At 43.5% G+C, this 25,172-nt stretch overlaps 1 pseudogene; it reads left to right on the plus strand.

The window, feature by feature from the left end:
• Window positions 1-24,959, plus strand: part of LOC115519790 — a 30,157-nt pseudogene extending 5,198 nt beyond the window's left edge.
• The last annotated feature ends 213 nt before the right edge of the window (window positions 24,960-25,172 follow it).

Below are 25,172 nucleotides of genomic sequence, written 5' to 3' on the forward strand. Positions count from 1 at the left end.
ACTGTGATTAGAAGGTTGGAACTTTCAGTCCTACCCTCCTACCCTTAGGGAGGGGAGAGGGCCTGGAAATTGCCTCAATCACCAATAACCCATAATTTACTCAATCATGCCTATGTAATGAAGCCTCCATCAAAAATCCCAGAACCATAGGGCTCTAAGAGCTTCCAGGCTGGCGAACACAGGGAGGTGTTAGGAGAGTGGCAACCCCAGAGAGTGTGTGGAAGCTCTGCGCCCCTTTTCATACACCTTGCCCCATGCATCTCTTCCATCTGGTTGTTCCTGAGTTATATTTTGAAATAATAAACAAGTAACCTAGTAAGTAAACTGTTTTCCTAAGTTCTGTTAGACACTCTAGCAAATTAACTTAACCCAAGGAAGGGATTCTGGGAACCTCTGGGTTGTAGCTGGTGGGTCAGAGGCGTGGTTAATAACCTGGACTGGTGGTTGGTATCTGAAATGGGAAAGAGACAATCTGAAGGGACTGAACTCTTGTGGGATCGGGCACTAACTCCATTAGTCAGTGTCCGAATTGAGTTAAATTGTAAGACACCCAACTGGTGTTGCAGAATTACTGACGTGTGGAAAACTCACATATCTGGTGTCAGAAATAAATTAGTATTGTAATACTGAGGCTAGAGGAGACACACCAGGGATGTTTTTCCTTTACAACAAGTTCACTTTGGGTAAGTTACTCTCCTAGTTCTCACTGCTTCACTTAGGATGTTCTTTGAGGAGTCCGATGATGCTACAGGCATTCCTTAGGGTTCCCTGATTTTTTTGAACCCAGCCTGAAGACCATCTTTATTCTTGTCATGTTGGCTACCACATGCTCTGCCATTATCTTGGCTTTCTTCAGATACTTTTCATCCTCCAAATTTGCTGACTTTCTTCCATTTTCTCTCTCAGCTCTGGACTCTCAGGGCATTGGTTCAGCTCAGGCTATTAGAGGAAACACACACCGTAGGGCCCAGGTCAGGTCCCAGCAGCAGTTCCCAGGGCATGTTTAATACACATTACAGTTCCCCACGGACTCAGAGAAAACTGAGCGGGAGAAGACCTCGAAGAGCTAGAACAATAACCTTGTTTTACTGACGAGGAAACAGGCCCAGAGACTAAGAGATCTTCCCAAACTCCCCCACCACTAAATGGCATCAGAATCACCACACAAACCTTGGCCTCAAGCTTCTCTGTCCAAACGATATAACACACCCCCCAGGAACCCACATCTAAATTTCAGGGGACCTTGGAACAAACATAGGTATTTCCACTGTTAAAGAGCCTTTCCTGGGACATATTTTAAAATGTTTATTTTTGAGAGAGACAGAGACACAGTGTGAATGGGGAAGGGGCGGAGAGAAAGGGAGACAGAATCCAGAGCAGGCTCCAGGCTCTGAGCTGTCAGCACAGAGCCTGACACAGGGCTCGAACTCACACACCGCAAGATCACGACCTGAGCCAAAGTTGGACACTTAACCAACTGAGCCACCCAGGGGCCCCTCCTGGGGCATTTTTAAAATCACACTTCTATAGTCCTATTATTTATACTCAGTCAATTTTCAGTTGTGGCTGACACAATGGGATGAAGGAACACAAGTATTAAGTAAAACTTATCACAGTCATAATTAAAATGTATTGATGTGATTATCTATAAAATACTGGGCTCCTGTGCCAGGAAACCATCTTCCTGAGAGCAGGCACTCTGTCTGCCTTGTTCATCCAATCTCCCCAGTGCCTCCACAAGAAACTGCCAGATAAAACATTGTTGTAAATAGTTGTTGAATGTATAAGTAACAGTTACTAGGAATAACTAACTCTTATGGATATTGTCCACAAATCCCATCCTGGGTCTGCACTGAAGAAATAAAAGCACAGCCTTGGGAAAAGCAGTCTAAGATGTGAATACCAGCTTCATCACATATCGCATATGCTTTTGTAAGGGTTAAATTGTAGTGTAAGGCTAACGCTTAGCTTGAAAAATAACAACTTTGTTCTGACACTGAAGGCCAAAAGATAACAGCCTTGCTTTTACTCTTGTAAATCATACTTCATACTCTTGTGAATCAGGCTTTACCAATGAAGGAAACAAAGCTCAAAAAAAAGAGCATCAGAGACAAGGTCAAGGAGATCCACTGGTTACAACTTAGCGGCAGAAAGTCTAAAATAATCACCTCATTCAATAACTGTTTCTGACTCATCTGGCAACTGTTTCTAACTCATCTGGGAACTGTTTCTCTGTTCTGTTCCCAGATAATGATAAAACGATGTGATCGGCTTTAAAAACTCTGTACCCCGGCTGTTCGGAGCCACACTCTTATCAAGAGTGTTGGTCCCGATCAGTCGGCCTTGCCTCTTGTTGTAATAAACTTTGTTGTGACTGTCACTGGTGCCCGTAGCATTCTGTTTCAGGAGTCGTGTGGATGCAACACTTTAGTGGATGATTTCACTATCCTCTTTTTTTAAAATGGTTTTATTGTTTTTGAGAGAGAAAGAGAGAGAGAAACAGAGTGTGAGCAGGGGAAGGGAAGAGAGAGACACACACAGAATCTGAGGCAGGCTCCAGGCTCTGAGCTATCTGCACAGAGTCCGACGCAGGGCTCAAACTCATGAACCTAAGCTGAGCTGAGACCATGACCTGAGCTGAAGTCGGATATTAAACCGACTGAGCCACCCAGGTGCCCCTTCACTATCCTCTTTGAGCTTATTCTGCTTACATAGAGCAGGAAGGAATAGAGAAAGAATAGAGAAGGAAAAATAAATAAATAAATTTAATTAAATAAAAATAAAATAGAAGGAAGCATTAACCAGGAGAGTTTCTGGATGTTCAAATTAATGTCAGTAGAGAAAGCTCCCAATCCCAGCATCATAGTCATTGGTGTGCTTATTAAAAATATCTGGGGGAATATGTGAAAAACTCACAGCTAATATTATATTCATTGGTGAAAACTGAGAGCTTTTCCTCTAAGATCAGGAACAAGACAAGGATGTCCAGTCTTATCAGCTTTTTTTTTTTTTTGAGAGAGGGAGAGAGAGAGAGAGAGAGAGAGAGAGAATCTTAAGCAGGCCCCACACTCAGCATGCAGCCCAATGTGGGGCTTGATCCTAGGACCCTGGGATCACGACCTGAGCTGAAATCAAGAGTCAGATGTTCAATCGAGTGAGCCACCCAGGCGCCCCTATTACCGCTTTTACTCGACACAGTCCTGGAAGTCATAGCCACAGCAATCAGACAAGAAAAAGACATAAAACCCATCCAAATTGGTCAGGAAGGAGTAAAATTTTCACTATTTGCAGATTACATGATACTATATATAGAAATCCCTAAAGATTCCACCAAAAACCCATCAGAATTCATAAATGAATTCAATAAAGTTATAGGATACAAAATTAATATACAGCAATCTGTTGCATTTCTATACACTAATAGTGAAGCAGCAGAAAGAGAAATTAAGAAAACAATTCCTCTTACACTGTTGGTGGGAATACAACTTGGGCAACGACACTGGAAAATAGTGTGGAAGCTTCCTCAGAAAGTTAAAGATAGAGCTACCCTATGACCCAGCAACTGCACTACTAGGTATTTATCCAAAGGAAACAAAAATACTGATTCTAAGGGGCACATGTACTCCAGTGTTTATAGCAGCACTATCAACAATAGCCAAATTATGGAAAGAGCCCAAATTTCCATCAACTGATGAATGTATAAGAAGATGTGGTATATATATATATATATACACACACACACATACATTCAGTCATCAAAAAGAATGAAATCTTGACATTTGCAATGATGTGGATGAAACTAGAGTGTATGCTAAGCGAAATAAGTCAATCAGCCATAATTCCACATATGACTTCACTCATATGTGGCATTTAAGAAACAAAACAGGATGAACATAGGGGAAGGGAAGGAAAAATAAAATAAGATAAAAACAGAGAGGGAGGCAAACCCAAAGAGACTCTTCACTATAGAGAACAAATGGAGGGTTGCTGGAGGGGCGATGGGTGATGGGATGGGCTAATTCGGTGACAGGCATTAAGGAGGGCACTTGTTGGGATGAGCACTGGATGTGATGTGTAAGTGATGAATCACTAGACGCTACTCCTGAAACCAATACTACGCTATATGTTAACTAACTTGAATTTAAATAAAATCTTGGAAGAAAAAAAATTCCATTTACAGTTGCACCAAAAAGAATAAAAATACCTAGGAATAAACTTAACCAAGGAGGTAAAAGACCTGTACTCCAAAAACTATAAAATGTTGATGGAAGAAGTTGAAGATGACACAAATAAATGGGAAAAAATTCCATGCTCATGGACTGGAAGAACAAATATTGTTAAAATGTCTCTAGTACTCAGAGAAATCTACAGATTTAATGTAATCCTTATCAAAACACCAACAACATTTTTCACAGAACTAGAACGAATAATCCTAAAATTTTTATGGAACCCAAAAGACCCCAAATACCCAAAGCAATTTTGAAAAAGAATAAAATTGGAGGTATTGCAATCCCAGATTTCAAGATATACTACAAAGCTATAGTAACCAAAATAGTATGGTACTGGAATAAAAATAGACACATAGAGCAATATAACAGGATAGAGAGTCTAGAAATAAACTTATGCTTTACTTATGGTCAAGTAATCTACAACAAAGAAGGCAAGAATATACAAGGGAAAAAAACAGTCTCTTCAATAAATGGTGTTGGGAAAATTGGACGGTTACATGCAAAAGAATGAAACTGGACCACTTTCTTATACTATGTACAAAAATAAACTCAAAATGGATTAAAGGCCTAAGTGTAAGACTTGAAAATATAAAATTCCTAGAAGAAAACATAGGCAGTGACCCCTTTGACATCAGATGTAGAAATATTTTTCTAGATATGTCTCCTTTAGCAAGGGAAACAAAAGCAAAATTAAACTATTCGGACTACACCAAAATAAAAAGCTTTTACGCAGTGAAGGAAATCATCAACAAAACAAAATGACAATCTACTGAATGGGAGAAAATATTTTGCAAATTATGTATCCAATAAGGAGCTTAATATTGATAATATATAAAGAACTTATAGGGGCGCCTGGGTGGCGCAGTCGGTTAAGCGTCCGACTTCAGCCAGGTCACGATCTCGTGGTCTGTGAGTTCGAGCCCCGCGTCAGGCTCTGAGCTGATGGCTCAGAGCCTGGAGCCTGTTTCCGATTCTGTGTCTCCCTCTCTCTCTGCCCCTCCCCCGTTCATGCTCTGTCTCTCTCTGTCCCAAAAATAAATAAAAAGTTAAAAAAAAAAAAAAAAAGAACTTATACAACTCAACACCAAAAAGCCAAATAATCAAATTTAAAAAGGCAGAGGATATGAATAGTCATTTTTCCAAAGATGGCCAACAGACACATGAAAAGATACTCAACATCATTCACTATCAGGGAAATGCAAATCAAAATCAAAATGAGATATCACCTCACACTCGTCAGAATGGCTAAAATGAAAAACACAAGAACTAACAAGGGTTGGCGAGGGAGGATGTGGAGAAAAAGGAACCCTAGTGTGTGGTTGATGGAAATGTAAGCTGGTACAGCTACTGTGGAAAACAGCATGGAAATTCCTCAAAATTTAAAAATAGAACTACCAATATGATCTAATAATTCCACTACTGGGTATTTACTCAAAGAAAACAAAAGCACTGATTTGAAAAGATATGCACCCCTATGTTTATTGCAGTACTATTTATAATAGCCAAATTATGGAAGCAGCCCAAGTGTCCATCCACAGAGGAATGGAGAAAGAAGATGTGGTACAGGGGTGCCTGGGTGGTTCATCAGTTGAACATTTGACTCTTGCTTTCGGCTCAGGTCATAATCTCAGGGTCATGGGATTGAGCCCTATGTGTGGCTCTGTGCTGAGCACTGAATGTGGAGCCTGCTTAAGATTCTCTGCCTCTACCCCTCTCCCTGACTCTTGCGCTTTCTCTCTCTCTCTCTCTCTCTGTCTCTCAAAAAAAAAAAAAAAAAGATATGGTATATATATACAATGGAATATTACTCAGCCTTAAAAAGAACAAAATCTTGCCATTTGCAAAAACATGGGATGGAGCTACAGGATATAATGCTAAGTGCAATAAATCAGAGGAAGACAAATACCATATGATTTCACTCATCTGTGGAATTTAGGAAACAAAACAAACAGAAAAAGGAAGACTCTTTTTTTAAAAAAATTCTTTAATTTTTTATTTATTTTTTAGAGAGATAGATCACAAGCACGGAGGGGCAGAGAGAGTGGGAGACATAGAATCTGAAGCAAGCTCCAGGCTCTGAGCTGTTAGCACAGAGCCCGACGCAGGGCTTGAACTCACAGACTGTGAGATCATGACCTGAGCTAAAGTCAGATGCTTAACTGACTGAACCACCCAGGCGCCCCCCCCAAACCCAGATTCTTAACTATAGAGAACAAACTGGCAATTGCTAGAGGGATGGTGGGTGGGGGGATGGGTCAAGTAGGTAAAGGGGATTGACAGTACACTTATCGGTGATGAGCACTGAGAAATGTATAGAATTGTTGAATCATTATATCGTACACCTGAAATTAACATAATACTGTACTTTAATTATACTCGAATTAAAAAAAAATAGCTGGGTATAGAGCCTGAGAAACCACATTTGAGACAAATTCCCCAGATTTTCATGCAAAGGAAAAACCCCACCATTAAGCAAACAACTTGAGGTGATGACCCCCAAAGCCCTAACTGCAGTAAGAGTGACTCAGCTGAAGCAGGCAAGTCCTTTGTTCATGGTGGTCTTTCAATGGTAGTGTCCCTGTTTGTAGGAAAGAGCATTCCACCTGATTTGGGAAACAAAGGAAAACACTGCTTCCCTAGTATGGGTCTTTGGCTCCTTCCGTTCCATTTTTTTTCCTTCTGCTCTGTTAGGTGATCTCAGCTCTCATATGGATCATTTCTTCATGAAGTCTTCTGTTATTGTCTTCTCTTGGTGAAAGAGAGAACAGAGATTAGTCTGGATCTCCATAGTTCTAGGCTTTTTGCTAAGCCACCTCGGTGGGCTGAAAGAAATCATGATTGATAAAAGTCAGGTCAAAAAAGAGGATCCCAGAGGAACATGAGATCGTTAGAGCAACCCCTCATGGGAGATAGAACAATGGCATGGTTAATGTCAGATCTATTCAGATGGGGAGGACTTATCAACTAACTATGCAGAGGATGCTGTGAGAGGAGGATGAGGACCATCCAGAGGAGTGTGAGACCAAAGACAAAATGGATTAAATGAAGATAGAAACAAATGGGTTTTTAATTGGGTGGGGAGGAGGATATTTACTGTTGAGATAGAGTCTCCGGAGAATCCTATCTGTAGTCAGAAGCTTCATTAGCACCCAGGACAATTAAGAGGGCTTGATTATGGAGCAGGAGCCTCAACAGCCAGAGCTTAGAGCCTGAGGCACTGCTTGCAGTCCAAGCTCCAACAAAATGGCCAGTTAATTGGCGTTACAAGCATAGAAGTAGAATATAAGGAGAGCTTCCTATCCAGGGAGGTTCTTTCCTTTGGCTGTCTAGCCAAGCCAACACCCAAAGCAACGGCTCTAAAAGTGTACACTCTGGGCTTTGCTTATTTTAATAGCCATCTGCAGTTTTCTGGTACCTTTCTGCCCAAACTGCCAACCAACCACCTTAAAAAATCTACAATACTACTGCTTGTTCAATCCTCTATATACAAGTACAATATCTTTCACCTCCTCCCCTCCATTTTCGAGGACTGATATAAAGTCATCCCTCATTCTCTCTTAACCAAAACAGATTTTATGGCTTTTTCCTCCGATAAAAAATTAGAGAGTTTTAGATATTTCTTCTTCTTTGAGTCCTCTCCAGTTTTTAAATTTTCACACTCTTCAAAAAAATACTAAAACATAAATGTAATATTCTACTTAATGATGACTAATTAATCCAGTAAAAGGTTTTATCCCCCTGACTTTTGATATTCTTGTTGATATACTCCAATACCATTGTCCTTTTCCTCACAGTGGGCTATATTGATGTTTCATTTAAATTGAGGTCAGTTTTGGGGCGCCTGGGTGGCGCACTCGGTTAAGCGTCCGACTTCAGCCAGGTCACGATCTCGCGGTCCGTGAGTTCGAGCCCCGCGTCGGGGTCTGGGCTGATGGCTCAGAGCCTGGAGCCTGTTTCCGATTCTGTGTCTCCCTCTCTCTCTGCCCCTCCCCCGTTCATGCTCTGTCTCTCTCTGTCCCAAAAATAAATAAACGTTGAAAAAAAAAATTTAAATTGAGGTCAGTTTTGACCTGCTAATGTCTCACTTCCCACTACCACTTCAGCCTGTGGGATGCTTTTGTGTTTGCTTTGTTTTTTTGTTTGCATGGATGTTATTCTTATACTTGTTGGTTTTACATTTCATTTTGGCTGTCTAAGGTCACTTTACAATTAATCTCCTTTAAGATAGTGGCGGTCACCCATTTTGATGACGACCTGCACATCTGATGACATTCTTTTATTCTTTTATTCAGGTCACCAATACACCGAACGTGACAGGGCTCAGGAGGAATCTTGACTGATTTGCTGGAGGGAGGTTGCCACAAAGCCCCTGGATGTGGTCCAAGAATGTGACCTTTCTATAGAGCATGGTAAAATCTGGCCCTTGGGTATTTGGGGCGTAACCCATGATCTGCATGTGAGTGGTGTTTAGTGATGTTGCCACTGAGCTTGTCAAGGGATGCTCAAGTGTGGCAGGGGAAGGACTTATCTGACCCACCTTATCTCTCCGTTCTAACTGAGGTTGAAGCCTGAGACTGAGGAGGATGTCCTGGAGTAACCATCTGTCTCTGTGGCTCTGCTGCTAGACTGTTGGTACCACATGTTTGATCCTGAGTGCCTCCACACGTGCAGCAAAATGATTTTTATTTTTTTTTCAATGTTTTTATTTTTTTTATTTTTTTTATTTTTTATTTTGGGGACAGAGAGAGACAGAGCATGAACGGGGGAGGGGCAGAGAGAGAGGGAGACACAGAACCGGAATCAGGCTCCAGGCTCCGAGCCATCAGCCCAGAGCCTGACGCGGGGCTCGAACTCACGGACCGCGAGATCGTGACCTGGCTGAAGTCGGACGCTTAACCGACTGCGCCACCCAGGCGCCCCCTTTTTTTTTTTTTTTTTTCAATGTTTTTTTTTTTTATTTATTTTGGGGACAGAGAGAGACAGAGCATGAACGGGGGAGGGGCAGAGAGAGAGGGAGACACAGAACCGGAAACAGGAAAAATGATTTTTAAAAAGCGAAGGCAGAAAGACGAGGGAAAATCACTTTTGAAAGTTGTGCCTTACTCTACCCTGCTCCACATCTAGCTATGCCATGCTATTGCATTGTGAAATGTCTCAAACACATTTCTGAACTCTCTTCTCCAGTAACAATGGGACCTGCCATTGTGTTGGAAAAAGACATTTTTTTTTAAATGTTTATTCATTTTTGAGAGAGAGAGTATGAGCAGGGGAGGGGCAGAGAGAGAGAGAGAGGGATAGAGGATCTGAAATATAGAGGATCTGAGCTGATAGTAGCAAGCCTGGTGGGGGGCTTGAACTTGTGAACAATGAGATCATGACCCGAGCCAAAGTCAGATGCTCAACCGACTGAGCCACCCAGGTGCCCCTAAACATTAACTCATTTAAACCTCCTACTAACTTTGAGGAAGTGTTATTATTGCATCTAGTTTATCAGAAAAGAAGCTGAAGATTACGGAGGCCAAATAACGTATTTGCTCAGGTGCTCAGGTTTTGAGGGTGCCACAGGAAATTGCACCCAGACTACTTACCTCTAAATACTAAGGAACATCCCCTGCCCAGAAGATAATGTCTTCCTTTAATGATGACTGCCAATTTTTTAAGTACTCTTTGTATACATGCTATTGAATTCTATCAACTGAAAGTAGATTCAGATTTTTAAAATATTCTTTATATTTAATGTGATAGAATATTAATACCGGAATTACACCAAAACCATCTTCACAAACTCTCCCATTTTAAGATGAAAGAATATAGGTCTGATTTTTTTTTCCCGTGGCAAATAATGGGTTTTTTTTGGATAATATATTAGAAATTCTTGATTATAAAAGTAGCATAGTAGATGATCAGCAATCACATACGGTCGTTTAACATTTGTATTTAATGTTCGATTACAAATAGTATTGCCAGCTCTAAGCTCAGCTGATCCCCTGATGATGAGGTGACTTTATGAGTCAGTTTGCTTAAGGCTCAGAGCCAGTGGGTGGTGGTCGCATTACGAGGGTATTTAGACAGAGAGATTCAGAGCCCGGCTTCCTGATACTTTGTCTCTTCGTCACTTATGCTGGAGTTACTCCTATTCTAGCAACAACAGCCATTAGTGACCAGGCCACATCCCAAATGGCTGTATTTTAGAATCGGCATCTGTTCATCCTTTGAGTCCCTCTCTCACTCAAGATTGTCACTGAAACCAGAGGGAAAGGAACAGAGAGACCTATTCACAAGGGCAGAAGTAGGCCTAGTTAGGGTAACAAACTTCAGTGAGGAGGACTTAAAACAAAGCTTTTCAAACATAAGAAGTGATGTTCATGCAGGAATTTAGGGGAGGACCAGATGCTAGCTATGGATCTTGAGAAGAGAAAAGACTTCTGGGAAGAAAGGAGAGAGCCTGTGTTGAGGATGTGAGATGTGTTGGTTTTGAAGCTACTGTCTGTTGGGGTGCCTGGGTGGCTGTTGGCTCATCTGACTTCAGCTCAGATCATGATCTCAGGATTCATAAGTTTGAGCCCCGTGTCAGGCTCTGTGCTGACAACTCGGAGACCGGAGCCTGCTTCAGATTCTGTGTCTCCCTCTCTCTGCCCCTCCCCTGCTCACATACTCTCTTTCTCTCTCTCTCTCTCTCTCTCTCTCTCAAAAGTAAATAAACATACAATGAATTTGAAGCTACTGTATGTCAGCTTCAAACACTGATTTCCTGAGTACCTACAAACCAGCTCTCTCCCATTTGAATCTGCTAATGGGAGCACTAGAAGGCAGGAAAATGAGAAGGATTTGCTTCTTCCTGTTTGCTCACTGTTCCTTTTCTACATCACTTCAGCAATAGTGCTTCATCTTGGCAGTTGTTTCCAGTAGTTACAGTTGGCCCCAGATTCTAGTGTTTTCCTCCTATTCCCAGAAGGATTTTCAGTGTGCCCCTTCAGAGATATCTGCGTCAGCAGCCCTGTGCCTCCTGTTCTGAGTCCTGGCGGCAAACGGGTGCCTCTTCAGAGCTCTTGCAGCAGTGTGGCCATGTCCCCTCTGGATCTCAGCGCTGCAAGGGTCTTGTTTAGACTCTGGAGGTTCTACCAAAGGTGGGCTTCCCCTTCTCAGCTGCGAGCTTTGCAGGGTCCCTCCTTCGAATTCCTGAGGAGCCAGCATCAGCCAGGTACTGAGCCTCCTCCCAAAGGTTTGGGTCCTGATTCTGGGGGCTTTGTCCCCTCTGATTGCCTGAGGTAACAGCAATGGCTAGACGGCAGCTTCACCTCACAGCTCCAGGTTCCAGCTTCACGGGGCCTCTCTTCCAAGCGTCCAGACTTTACAATCCCCTTATATATATTCTTTCTGGTTTTCTGGCCCTAGGTATGGGAGCTATTTCCTGCTCTTTCTAGCTATGTTAATTTGGTGTTGGCTTTTTGAATGTTGAGCCTCCAATATCTGTTGAATTCATTCCACGTGGTTTCTGTTTCCCAGAGAGCTGCTCATCTCAGTAGTCAATGCCTGGGCCAAAGCTGTGCGACTCGAAGAATGATCACCTGAGCTCCTCCCATCAGATCGTTTAGCTATCTCCTACTTTCTTACGTAGGAAAAGGAGCATCCTCAGGAAACCTCATCCACCACATGGTTTTCCAAGATAGCTATCACTGGGGGAGAACAAAACCACGCTATTTCTGCAGGAGAACAGACAATGACAATCCACGTTCTATTTTTGACAGTCCAGAGTGCTACATGTGTGGTCAGTCTCGAAGTGACTATTATACAGCACTGGGCGAGTGGGGATGCCTGGGTGCCCTCCCTGGGTCTGGGTGCTTCTGTGAGTGCTCCAGGATCACTGTCCTTGACTTGAGCTCACAGGGCTGGGCATTGACTCTAAGCTGGAAAGATAAGCCAGCAGGCCCTCTTTGGTGATGGGTGAGAGCGTGTCCATCTAGGCTGCCAAATTCTGAGATTCGACAAGGGCTTGCTCTTAATGTTACATCTGCTGGCCCATAAATGCTCACACCCCAGCTTTGGGGCAGTGGTTGGTCAGACTCCCACTCCCTCCCAGCCCCCATCCTTTAACATAGGAACTTCTGCGGAGAAATAGCTCTCTTGTGATGGCACTCAGGTCCCCTTGGAGTTCCACTTCCCGACCAACCCATCAAGGATTCTAAGGATTCCATCTTTCTTTTGGCATTTCATTGAAGAGACAAGGAGAAAAAAAGAAAAAAAAAAAAGGGAGAGAGAGAGAGAGAGACAAGGAGAACTAGCCACTTTCATGTCCAGTGTGCAAATGCTCCTAAAACTGTAGCTGCAGAGGGTAAAAAAGGGAAAAGGTGGGCAGAAGAGAGCAAAGAACAGGAGTGTGAGAGCAGAAGATGAGTTAGAGAAGGAAACAGAGGAAAGGAGTTGGAGCAGGGGTTGGGATGCTTTTAAATACAGTGTTGCCTCTTTTCATATCCAAATGGCATTTTCTGCTGTCAAGGTCCATATGAAACCATCAGAAGAGCAGTATGGCTTCCCCATCCAGAAGGCCCAGGACCTGGGTCTGGCGCTTTCTTGCTTGTGTCTGTTGTGTGCAGCCTCCTGCGAACTACTGTGGTTTGGCTCTGTTCTGCCATCCTCTGTCTTTGCCTGCAGCTGTGTCTAGAAGCTAAGTGCAGAGGAGCAAAGTGCCTCCCTTCAGGATGGTTTCCAGGCAACTTCTAAACATGCATCTCTTTTGCTGTCCAACTCTACTTTCTTCCTTTCCCCACTTGTGCTCCCCCAGGCTACAGGGACAACAGGGAAGACAGAGCCTCCCTGGTTTGCCTACACGGTCTCACTGTCCTGCAGCCCGATTCCAGGACTGGCCTTCTCACTGTACCCATGGAGCTGCCTGTTGGGGACTGTGAGCTGTCACCCCTCTCAGCTGGGTTCAGAAGGCCTCAATTTATTCTCAGCCCTGCCACCATTTTCTTTGTAGTCTCAACTTCCTCTGCTGTTAAGTGGGTCCATACGTGACTCCTTTATTTCCCACCACCAAGTGCTCAAAGTGTCCCTGACTTCATCTTGGATTTCCAAGAACAAACTAAAGGAACTATTTTATGACCAGCCCTGCCCCCTTTACCATGTCCACTGTTGGGACCCAGGCCTGCCATGGACCAATGATCTCTCTCTAGCACTCCTCCTCTGGGAAGTCCCTGTGCTCCAGGTGTCGTCAGGACTCAGGTAGAGCAGCCCAAGGTTTTCCTTGTTTCCTCCTCTGACCTGTCCTCCTTCATCTTCAAGGTTGGTTGTAGTCATTCAAAGGCATAACCTTCAGCACTCTGCTCCAGATGACAAGCGTGGTTCATCCATTCATCATTGCTCTATAGGACCCACTGCTGGAATATGCCATGATGTATTTCTCCTTTGTCCTATTGATGGGCCCTCATGTAGCGTCTAATTTTTGACCTTAACCCACTGTGCCACTATGACTATTCTACTAAATGTCATCTGATGAAATAGTATGATTTTCCATTGGAGGCCCCTTCTAGGTCTTCTGTGGTATTTTTTTTTAATGTTTATTTATTTTTGACAGAGAGAGAGAGAGAGAGAGAGAGAGAGCATGAGTGGGGGAGGGGCAGAGAGAGAGGGAGACAGAATCTGAAGCAGGCTCCAGGCTCTACACTGTCAGCACAGAGCCTGACATGGGGCTTGAACCCACAGACCACGAGATCATGACCTGAGCTGAAGTCGGACGCTCACCCAACTGAGCCACCCAGGCGCCCCTTCTGTGGTATTTTGATATGTCTCTTACATTCTTTGAAGTCTTCCTTGGCTACGATGGTCTAGACAAAGCCCATCTTGACAATGATCTAAATGAGCGGCCCCAGGGTCAGGTGAAGGCTAAAAGCAGTGTTCACTGACCCTGTGCCAGTTTTCCCACCATCTAGCCAGCATTCCAACACCACACAATAGTGTTCTCATACTAGTACTGGAGGGGATCCAGACAGCAATGCAGTGGGCCCATTTAGGGGCTGCCTGATTTGTCATAGGGGCAGGGTTTTCTTTACCTTGAGTTGATTATTTGAGCACAGGAGCTGAAGTAAAAAGCTTGTGCTACAGCCAGTGCAAGTTTACCTAAGCCTCATTAAAAAGCAGGATCACAAATTATGTATGCAGACTAAGTGCATTTTGCTTAGCATTGGCTAATGATAATCCAGAAGTGGAAATGGCTTCCTAACTTTCCACAGACCCCAACAGGACATAACTGACTTTTTCTGGGCTGCCCTGTAGGTTTGCAGAGACAGGGCCCAGATTCTGCTCATGAGACAGGTAGCCCTCAGAGTTGAGAGACTAACCAGGCTGCTACTTCCTGAAGCTTTCGAGGGTAAGATTGTGTTTGTTTGTTGCCTGGCTTCCAGAAGTCTCAGTTCACAGGACTAGAGTATCTGGCAGCATCCACTGAGGTTTGATCTGCAGACAGAAAATGGAAGAAACCTCAGTGAGAGTCTTTTAGTCTTTATCCTACTGATGGCTGGAGTGAGAGCCATGCAGTCCTAAAGACCAAGACCAAGAACACAGTGAGAGGCTGTAGAAGACAGGCTGAGTGGTGAGCAGCAGCCTGGAAGGGGAAAGCATTACCGGTGAATTCGAGGATAAGTTCCCTCCTGTGATGCAGGACTCCATGTTCACTGCCAGGAGTTGGTGATATCCTGCTCACAGCTTCTGCAGACTGGGTAGCCAAATCCCTACCACTCTTTCCTCAGCTGCCAGTTTGCTCTCCAGACCCTTTTTTTATTTATATTTTTTAACTTTAGAGAGTGGGGGAGGAGTAGAGGGGCAGAAGGAGACAGAGAATCCTAAGCAGGCTCCACATTCAGCACCGAACCCAATGTGGGGCTCGATCCCACAACCCTGAGATCATGACCTGAGCCGAAATCAAGAGTCAGACGCTTAACCGACTGAGCCACCCAGGTTCCCCTCCAGATCCTTCTTTTCTAAAGAAAGTGATGGCCTTCTCCCTTTTGCAGGAGGAAGAGAGGTGCTTAATCTTGAATATGCACATTTACAAACAGCCTGTTACATTTTACAGAGAACACACCTCTTCATTAGATTTTCCTTTCTATTTAAAGAGAAGGGAAAGCGTCAAAAAGAGCCCAAGAATGTAAACGCTTAGTTGGCCTTTAGAGATCAAATAAGTCCAGTTCCATCATCCACAGATTAGGGGACAGTGGTTGGAGGAGGCTGAGGGAGTAGCTAAGGACACACAACCATTTGGTGAGAAACGAGAGTCTGGTAGAAGAGACATGAAAGGCTCCAGTCTGGAAGGAGTCAACAGTCATGAGAGGCACTGGGTCACCTTTGTGGGGACAAGGAGTAAGCCTTCACAGAAGTCTTGTGTCCTTTTGGAGAGGTTCAGGAGAGAAAGGAATCATCAGAGAAAGCAAAAAAGAATTGGCAAAAGGATTAGCCTAAACCATGTCTACCAAATTTTTACCCAGAGATCAATATTCTCCAATGGGACTTTATATCTCATTACACTATAGGAACATTCTAAGAATAGCATGAAAAACTTCAGCTGTTGCATTTTAAGCCATCTCTCTCTCCTGTCATCCTCTGGATTATTCATCAGACAGTGGTTTCTTCTTAAGTTTCTTATGGCATGATAAAGGACAGCATAGAGATAAAAATGCTTTCATATGTTTCAATTCCTATTTAGAGAATTGTTGAGGCAAGTAAGTCCTCATAGTTCTCTTTTAAAATATGCCTAAAGAAAACTCTTTCTTTCTTTCTTTCTTTCTTTCTTTCTTTCTTTCTTTTAAGAAAACATTTTAAATCCATGTTTTTCAAGCTATGTTCTCAATTCATGGGTGGATTAGGAAATCAACTTAGTACAAAATTATGAAAGTTCATTGCACATGGTAAGGGTAAGTATAATTTTGCAAAATTTTAACTATTTACATGTATGAACTGAATCACAGTGTAATATGTGTTTCTTATTGTGAGTTGTGGTCAAGCAAATGTAAGGAGCATGTTTCTAGAAGAAGGATATCTGTACAGGAAACACTATTGACATGGTTCATCTGTTGCTTTTCCACTGATCCTTGTTCCAGGCTCTCTCACCATCACCCCTGAGAGGCGAATGCAAACTGCATAAAGGGCCTGATTTTCAGTCTCTGCTGTGAATGAGATGCACACTGCGGGGCGGTTTGTAGCTGGCTTATCTGCAATGCTAGGCAAGTCTTATTCCTGGCTGTTTGTTAAAAGCATCTGTGGAGAATTTAGAACTCTATGCCAAGCCCCATCCCAGATCAAATAAATCTGAATTTCTAATGATAAGTTTTGATATCCATTTTTAAAACCCCTCAGGTGAATATAAGTTGCAGCCAAGATTGAGAACATAAATTCCTTAACCTCACCCTTTCCTTGGCTTCGCCTTCTGTCTTTCCCGCGATAGCACAAAGATAATGCTCTGCCTCTGACAACAAATTATTCTCTCCCTTAGGGCCATGGCTGTCTTAACAATTCTTGTTTCACCTTCCTGCATCTCTGTGCATGTTTATAAAACTGGCCCATGGACTTCCTTTATCCAAAGCTAAATCGTACCTAAGTCCTCTTTCACGCCTTCAAGATTCAAGTGAGTTGCATTTTGCTGTATTGAAAACTTGACATAACAAAGGCAAAGTACAAGAGAATGACAGTAGGAGGGTACACAGAGCAAGCAGTAAGGAGACAAAGAGGGGGACAGGTGGGGGTAGAGATGGACAGTGGAAGGACACAAACCGGAGTATGAGCAAATTGTGGGATGTTCATATAATAGAACAGTACTCAACCATAAAAAAGGAACTACTAACTGATAGTTCAACAACATGGATGGATTTCAAAAGTGTTATGACGAGCTAAAGAAGCAGGTTGCAAAGCAATAAATACTTTATGGTTCCCTGGATATGTAGCGGGTGGGGAGTAGGCTGATGTGATGATGGTGGACTGGTCTCAATCCTTGACTTCTTCAAAATAGCATGTGACCTGGTCATTGTAATAGTACGACTAAGCAGAATTGCAGTTTGGTCCCAAATTTGATATGGAATGTGTTTTCCAAAGCAATTCTCATTCATTCATTCTTCTGTTGTTTCTTGTTTCCTCCATTGCTCTCCTCTCCCTGAACCCACAATTACCCATCTTAACAGGCGGTTCAGGCACACCTGAGATAGTTTTCTCCCTGTCATTGCCCCCTCTGACCTCAAAAGTTGCTGAACCTATAGGAGCCCAGGTGGAGTGTTGGAAGCCCACCTCTTCCCTTTTCCATTTTCTTGGCACTGGGTGGTTGAGAATGAACCTCTTGAGGCTCTCCTTTTGAATATTGGTCTTCAGTTGCCCATCGTTCTTGGAGGGAACTCTCCTGTGTGTATAATTCTCCCTGAAGCCCCAGAGTTAAAGCCCTCATTGGCTCTCCCTGGGAAAGAGGGACAGACTATCAGAGGTAAGGACACTTAAGACATCTGATGCTCCAGGTCTTGAAACCCTGCCCTCTCCATCTATTTCTGGACTGACTTCCCTCCAGTACACACTCTCAAGTCCTCCAGGTGACAACAGCTTCCAATGAGGCCATCAGATGCAGCTATGGAGCACGTGGAAGACCTACGACAGCACAGGTCTAGAACCTAATGCTAAGGAGAAACCTAACTCCAGGTCAGGATTGCCATGAACTCTGACCAACAGTTCCTCTTTAGGCCTAGATATGGGGGCTCTTACTTTCAGTTAGAGCACTTGTGAATCAGATGAACGTGTCAGGAATTGGGGGTGTCTGAGGGCAGGTTTAGTAAAAGCAGACCCTGAGGTGAGGATTTACATGCACGTGATTTATTAAGACAGTCCTCCCTGAGCATCTGGAATAGAGTGAGGGAAGCAGGAAAGCAAAGGGAGGAAACCAAGAAAGATTTCAGGCAGAGTCTCATTGACAGTAGGTTGGTGTGATACTCAGGAGAACTCTGGAATTTGTTGTGCCTCAGAGTTGTCCCAGTCCCAGGCGACTGTCTCACTTCTTCCCACCCTGCACCTTTAAGCTTTCCATTGCACAGAGTTCTCAAGTGCAAAGTCCTTATAGTTTGCAATGGCTCCCCCTTTTCCCATCAACACATTGCACCTCATGCTTCAACCATGCTGAATAAACTGTGGCGCTAATATGGAACGAGTCAAGAGAACCCTGCAGCTTTCAAACTTAGCCCCTTTCTGAAATATTTCCTATTTTCCTAAGAAATGACCCCATCTGCCTTTGTGCCCTCACTGTACCCTAGACAATTTTTGTCACTATGCTTACAGTGCTTCCTTGGTTTTTGAAGTCATGTTACCACTGGTGTGAGGACTTTCTGAAGGCAGAGGCTCTCCTTTACTCATCCATGACACTTCAGTGGCTCTCCCCGTCCAGCATTCAGAGCCTGATTTCACTCAGTCACTAAGATTGATTAGAGCAGTGGCAACTGCTAGCCTTATCCCCACTCAGTCTGGAAACCAAATGGCTGCCAAACCTGTAAACCTTCCCATTTGTGTGACTCATAAGGATGGAAATACCTTCACTTTGTTCTGATTTGCTGGTTTTGTTCTCTCTCTGAATGTCCTGTGCTCACGGGTGTATGCCTGGTGACTATAAGCTAATAAAGGGTGATCAACACAGCATCTTATGTGTTTATGGGCGTAATAAATGTGCTACTAATAACAGACTCTCCTGTGGCTCTGAGGCAGGGTGAGGAGAGAGAAGTAACAGTACAGTTACATCTGAAACAAAACAGAGCTCAAAGTGCACACAGCACACAGAGATGGAAGAGGCTGACAGGATGCCAGCTCTGCCTATTCTAGATTCTCCAGGAAGCAAATGCTGACTAGGATTAAATGTGCAAGGGCTTTATTAGGGAAAACACCTGTGTGAAAGAAAATAGGAACATACTCAGGGAGGATGGCAAGGCCTTCAGGCCACAAAGCAAATCTGAATACAAGAGAAAAGGAGAGAAGGCTGGGGGGAGGGGCCCAAGACTCAGCCACGATTTATAAATTCATCACAGAGTCAATGAGCCAAAGTCAGCCAACAAGGAGTCCTGTGTTGCCCAAGGAATGGGGCTGTCTTAGCATCCCCACTGCGCCCAGCTATTGGCAGGGAGCAGTGCATGGGAGGTGTGGCCTCAGAGACCATTTTAAAGCCTAGCAACGGGGGCCCTTGGTCAATTAAGCTCCATGTATTAAGAAGGTCTGCAAGGCAAATTCTCATGGCCAAACCCTGAAGTAAGACCTCACAAAAGCATTAGTGATTGACAAATATGTGGGATAGAAAAAAGAATAATGGTAAAACTGTTGTGTCTCCTTCCAACCGGGAGGTTTCATTAATATGAAAGCTACTGTCACTCCAATTTCTTTTGCTCAACCTCCACTTTGAGCTCCATGTGGCAATAAGGAAGAAGTGGACCCAAGAGCCACAGATGTGATCACCTCTGTGCCCTGGGCTGACCTCGTGAGAAAAGCCATCTTGTCAACAGCATCTTGATTAAAATGATCCTTTTTCTGATAAGTATGGCTTGGTTTCTTGCTCACGCCTTGATGGTAGGTGAGTGTGCCCAATAGTAACTAAGACAAAGGGTTGGCTCACACTGCAGTAGAGAAAGAGAGAAGACTGGAGAGGGGAAGACCTAACCAAACATCCCTCCATTAAAACAAAACAGAAGCTAACCACATAAGGAGATTGGGTTGCTGAGGGCAATGTCCACATCCTTGTGAAGACAGGGGAGATTGGATTGAGAAGGAACGCTGAGAGGATAAGGTCTGAGAAATCCCTCCCGAGAAAGTAAAGATTTAGTCCACAGTGAATGGAGAAGGCAAAAAACTGATGCATATCAAGTGGAACAGTAATGCATGTAAAAGCATTTTGCAATTTTAAAACACTGCCAAACACAAGAGATCTCAAGTATGAGATGCATTGCCATTATTAATTTGGTGATTTTTCTGTAGACTATCACAATGCTTTCAACCACCAGATGAGACAGATTTTATTATTAGGGTGTTAGGAGATGAAGAATTTGAGACTGGCTTAAATACCTGAGAGCCCACATTGTTTGCCTCAAGCAAAACACAAAATAATAGTGGCAATCCAGACCCTACCACAGATGGTGGAGACAATCAGCTATAAGTAATACAGTGAAGACCCATGAAATCTGATTTGAATCTTTGGGGCCAGATGTTTTTAAGATGTCAGGATTTGTTATTTTTTTAAGGAAAGTAATACAGAGTACAGTCTTTATATTCTATAACCCCTCCAGTGAGGACTGGGATTGTATCCTATGATCAGGTATACTGGAGTCTCTAAATGTAGGTACCATTTGTCTTGCCCTAGTCACTTGCAGCTCATGAAATGAGGGCCACTTTATTTGGAGGCTTTATCTGAAAGGACAATCTTCCTGGAAATGCAAGCTCTTCTGTCGCTTCTCTTTCCGGTTCTATAAAAACTACTGTCACTCCTTTTGTTCTACCTTCAGTCTGAGCTTTTGAAGCTGGGATTGAGAGGATCTGAGAGCCTTCTCAGAATTCCTCGGAGTGCTCTGATGAGCCCAGATTGGGAAGGGGATAAAGAAGAGGAGAATTTGGCTTCTTAGCACTTGGGAGCTGTCAGCAAGAAGGTGAGCCCAGTCACCGCCCACACTGACATTAAGATCTAAGGCAAAGCTGGGGGCACCTGGGTGGCTATTTATTAAGTGTCGGACCCATCTGCTCAGGGCATGGTCTCGTGGTTCGTGGGTTCAAGCTCTGTGTGGGGCTTTGCACTGACAGAATGGAGCCTGCTTGGGATTCTTTCTCTCCCTCTCTCTTTGCCCCTCCCCTACTCGCTCTTGCTCTCTCAAAATAAATAAACTTAAAAAAAAAGATCTAAGGAAAAGGTGGAGGGAGGATCACTATTCGTATCTGAGGTGGAGCTGCTCACTAGGGACATATAATGGCCCCTAGTCACCCTGCACTTATCTGGGTTCAGTGAAATAAGAGTGAAAGCTGAGTTCCAGGAAACTGAATTTAGTATGCAGGCATCAGGGGATGTGCCAGGTACGTTTGTAGGAGATTGGTGAGGTTGCAGGGAGCTGCTGAAGTAGTGCGGGTGCCCTTGTGATAAACTCCTGATAAAGGTAGTATCCTTGGGGTGCCTGGCTGGCTCAGTCGGTTAAGCCTCTGACTCTTGATTTTGGCTCAGGTCATGTGAATAATCAAATGTTAAATTTAGTTCATGAGATCGAGCCCCATATCAGGCTCTGCACTGACAGTGCGGAGCCTGCTTGGGATCCTCTCTCTTCCTCTCTTTGCACCCCATCCTATGCTCTCTCTCTCTCAAAAATAAACAAGCATTAAAAAATAATAAAATCAAGTTAGGCCATGACCATTGTAGAGCACATGGGCCTAATTTTTCTCCCTGGCTCAGCTCTCTGAGGCCAATTCTTCTGACTTGCTAATTTAGTCATGTGGCTTACCTTGGTGAACCCATTTGTGTTATCAGTGACCATCTTTTCTATGTGCTCACATACCATCGAGTTAATATCATTTTGTTCCTGGTTTGCAAAAGATCAAAACAAAACTCACTCTTCTATAGATATTAAAATATATTATTTCCATCATTCTGAAAATTTGACAATTGCTATTCTCCAGGCTTGAGGCAACTCTTGTGATCTTCATGACTTTGAATGACTCCATCGTTCTCTTGGAGTTCACCTGGGTCTGGCAAATGGTCTCCATTAACACTTTCAAATTTTATCCTACTACCTTTTGATGCGTGATAGTTTTTCTGTTCTTTCTAAGCACGTGATGGGGTCAAGGAGTCCCACAGTCCCATTCTCAATAGCTCTAACACTCCCTGAGCCTTTGTAGTCTAGTTGTCTGAAACAGAAATAGCTAAGAGAGGTCACGGCAGACACAGTGGGAATAGAGGTGTGGAAGGGCCCGCACTACCTTGCTCACCGCCCCCCGCTGGGGTCCCATCCGGGCCCTGCAGCTGTGCCAGCACCACACTGGCCCCCAGCTCCCACCTGCAGCGCTCAAGGTCTCAGCCTGCCTGTGTGGAAGTGGGGCAGGATCTCTGGCCACCACCAAACAGGGTGCTGCTGTACTTGGGGCAGACGGAGCACATCCTGCACTGTGGGCTCCAGAAGGATGACCACACAGGTACCAGCATGCTGCTGGTGTTGGGTATGCAGGTGCACTCCAGGCCATGGGATGAATTTCCTCTGCTGACAATAAAACCTGTATCCTAGAAGGGTGTTTTGGAGGAGTTGCTGTGGTTTATCAAGGGATCCACAAACGCTTGGGAACTGTCTTCCAAGGGAGTGAAAATCTGGGACTCAAATGGGTCCTGAGACCTCTTGGACAGCCGGTATTCTGCAACAGAGAAGAAGGGGACTTAGGCCCAGTTTATAACTTTCAGTGGAAAATACAAAGATAAGAATTCAGATTATTCTGGTCAAGGAGTAGACCAACTGCAAAAGGTGACTGACACAATCAAAACCAACTATGATGACAGAAGAATCATCCTGTGTGGGTGGAATCCAAAAGATCTTCCTTTAATGGCTCTTCTCTGCCATTCCCTTTGCCGGTTCTACCTGGAAAATGGTGAGCTGTCCTGTCAGCTGTACCAGAGCTCAGGAGACATGGGCCTGGTTGTGCCCTCCAGTGTCACCAGCTATGCCCTGCTCACCTACAGGATGGTACACATCACAGGCCTGAAGCCCAATGACTTCATACATACTTTGGGAGATGCACATATTTACCTGAGTCATGTTGAGCTGCTGAAAATGCAGCTTCAGTGAGAACCAAGGCCTTTCCCGAAGCTTAAGATCCTTTGAAAAGTTGAGACAATTGATGACTTCAAGGTTAAAGACTTTCAGATTGAGGGGTACAATCCTCACCTTACTATAAAAATGGAAATGGCTATAGCACAAAAACAGACACTCAGATCAATGGAACAAAATAGAGAACCCAGAAATGGACCCACAAACGGCCAATTAATCTTTGACAAAGCAGGAAAGAATATCCAATGGAATAAAGACAGTCTCTTCAGCAAGCGGTGCTGGGAAAACTGGACAGCGACATGCAGAAGAATGAACCTGGACCCCTTTTTTATACCATACACAAAAATAAACTCAAGATGGATGAAAGACCTAAACATAAGACAGGAAGCCATCAAAATCCTAGAGGAGAAAGCAGGCAAACACCTCTTTGACCTTGGCTGCAGCAACTTCTTACTCAACACACCTCCAGAGGCAAGGGAAACAAAAGCAAAAATGAACTAGTGGGACCTCATCAAAATAAAAATCTTCTGCACAGCAATGTAAACAATCAGCAAAACTAAAAGGCAACTGACAGAATGGGAGAAGATATCTGCAAATGACATACCAGATAAAGGATTTACTATCCAAAGAACTATCAGATGCAACACCCAAAAACCAAATAACCCAGTGAAGAAACGGGCAAAAGACATGAATAGACACGTCTCCAAAGAAGACATCCAGATGACCAACCAACACATGAAAAAATGCTCAACATCACTCATCATCAGGGAAATACAAATCAAAACCATAATGAGATACCACCTCACACCTATCAGCATGGCTAACATTAACAACTCAGGCAACAACAGATGTTGGTGAGGATGCAGAGAAAGAGGATCTCTTTCGCACTGCTGGTGGGAATGCAAACTGGTGCAGCCAATCTGGAAAACAGTATGGAGGTTCCTCAAAAAGCTAAAAATAGAATTACCCTACAACCCAGCAATTGCACTACTAGGCATTTATCCAAGGGATACAGGTGTTGTTTCAGAGGGGCACATGCACATGCACATGCACCCCAATGTTCATAGCAGCACTATTGACAATAGCCAAAGTATGGAAAGAGCCCAAATGTCCATCGATGGATGAATGGACAAAAAAGATGTGGTACATATACACAATGGAGTATTACTACTTGGCAATCAAAAAGAATGAAATTTTGCCATTTGCAACTATGTGGATGGAGCTAGAGGGTATTATGCTAAGTGAAATTAGTCAGAGAAAGACAAATATGACTTCACTCATATGAGGACTTTAAGAGACAAAACAGATGAACATAAGGGAAGGGAAGCAAAAATAATATAGAAACAGGGAGGGAGACAAGACATAAAAGACTCTTAAATATAGAGAACAAACAGAGGGTTACTGGAGGGGTTGTGGGAGGGGGGAGAGGCTAAATGGGTAAGGGGCACTAAGGAATCTACTCCTGAAATCATTGTTGCACTATATGCTAACTTGGATGTAAATTTAAAAAATAAAGTAAAAAAAAAAAAAAAAAAAAGAAATGGCTAAAGTGCTTTAATTTTTTTTTAAAATTTTTTAAAATGTTTATTTTTGAGAGAGAGAATGTGAGCATGGGAGAGGCGTTGGGGGGGGGGGTGCGGACAGAGGATCCGAAGTGATGTGGGGCTTGAACTCACCAACCCATGAGATCATGACCTGAGCTGAAGTCAGACGCTCAACCAACTGAGCCACCCACGTGCCCCTACAGTGCTTTTCAGGGAGGTGTTTGAAGGATATTCAGTCTTTGGGGGTTGGACTGAATGCCCAGGTAAAAGCTCGTTTGCCCTAAAGAAAGAAGGAACGAGGTAAAAAATCTATTGGTGATCAGTGATTATTATTAACTTTTAAGGATGTTGCCATTGGCAAACATAACCTTGCCAGTTCTCTTAGGAACAAAAGGCCTTGAGTTTGGTTAACTCCCCAAAGACGTATGAAAATGCTGAGACTGGGAATAAAGTCAGGAGAGTGAAATTTATATACATGAAAAATGTATACATGCATTTCAATCCCACATTTTTATGAAGGTCAGTGAATTTCAAGAATTACATATAAGCTATTCCCCTAAATTTGAGCAAGCTGAACAATACTAGCAGTCCTAGTAATGTACAGTTGTAGTTAT

This window comes from Lynx canadensis, chromosome C1, assembly GCF_007474595.2.
Source record: "Lynx canadensis isolate LIC74 chromosome C1, mLynCan4.pri.v2, whole genome shotgun sequence".
Classification (NCBI taxonomy): Eukaryota; Metazoa; Chordata; class Mammalia; order Carnivora; family Felidae; genus Lynx; species Lynx canadensis.